At 48.3% G+C, this 1148-nt stretch overlaps 1 pseudogene; it reads right to left on the bottom strand.

Moving 5' to 3' along the window:
- Window positions 1-513, bottom strand: LOC122910145 (annotated as a pseudogene).
- Between the last annotated feature and the right edge of the window lie 635 nt (window positions 514-1148).

The raw sequence follows: 1148 nt of genomic DNA, 5'->3' as shown, positions 1-1148 counted from the left end.
TTAATGAACCTCATGCTTCAGTGGGGGCTCCTCTGGGATTTTAGAGTGAGCTGCATCTGAGGGCTGAGGGCTGCCACTGGCAACTCCTGAGAGAGTCGGAGAGTTCCTCGCTTTTCACCATGAAGTCCTTCTTTAATTCCTCAACATTCTAATGAAGTTTTGATCTTCCAGTGTGTCCTCGTCTTGTTTTTCTGACAGAAGTGTGCTTTCCTCAGGCATGGCCAGAGTTGCAGCTGGGTGTCCCTAGAAGGGTTGCATGCATTTCCATCTGGGGCACCATCACACTTAAGCCAGAAAGGGAGGAACCGCCATGCTGTTGCTTGAACCAGTTGCCCGAGCGGTAACCCTGGCAGGGCTGGAACTCTGGCTTCACCCTCTGCCAGTACCAGTAATAATTATCTTGTAAAACTATACCAAAACCTGCAAGACTCAGCCATTTATCCAGGAACATTACAAAATGAAACCAGTTTTTATGCCTGCGCCAAAAATTCCAGCTCAGGGAGCTATAACCTCTTACCCAGCAAATCTCTCTCACAGTTTACATCTTTTTTTTTTTTTTTAACATTTACTAATTGGACTTTACCATAAGAAAGGGTTGGCCCTTCTCTCAATTTATTTATGTATATTGTTATGGACTCAGGAGTATTCAATTTTTATTCCATTATTATCATCATCAATTTTGCTGTTCAATTGTCTCATCCTCTTTCGAAATACTTCAGTCCATCTGCTTCCTGTTGAGCTGGATTTCCAGCCACAGCCCCTCAGTCACCTACTCCCTGTGTGCAGGGCAGATTCCGAGCCCTTGCACCAAGGGCCAGGTTTCTGGGGAATTCACTGAGGCACTTTCCCAGCAAAGAAACGGACAGATCCCAGCCACGGGAAGTCAGTCATGGTTCCAGGGCCAGGGACTTCCAGGAAGGGCTAACCCTGCCAGGTAGGCTCTTCCATAATTCATCCTGCCCTCCATAGACCCACCCAGGCCTGTCCCAGTAGCAGCACCAGCTCAGACCTCACATGTCCTGCGTTTTTCATCCTTGACCCGCTCTTCTCTGCCCAGCACAGGTATAGCCACCAGCGAGAAGTCAGGCGGCAGACAGCTGGGCAGCACTTTACCTTATTCAGAGGAAGTACCCTCCTCCTGGGGTTTA

This window comes from Neovison vison, chromosome 6, assembly GCF_020171115.1.
Source record: "Neovison vison isolate M4711 chromosome 6, ASM_NN_V1, whole genome shotgun sequence".
Lineage (NCBI taxonomy): Eukaryota > Metazoa > Chordata > Mammalia > Carnivora > Mustelidae > Neogale > Neogale vison.
The sequence above is the reverse complement of the archived record's forward strand: the minus strand, read 5'-3'. Positions and strand labels throughout refer to the sequence as shown.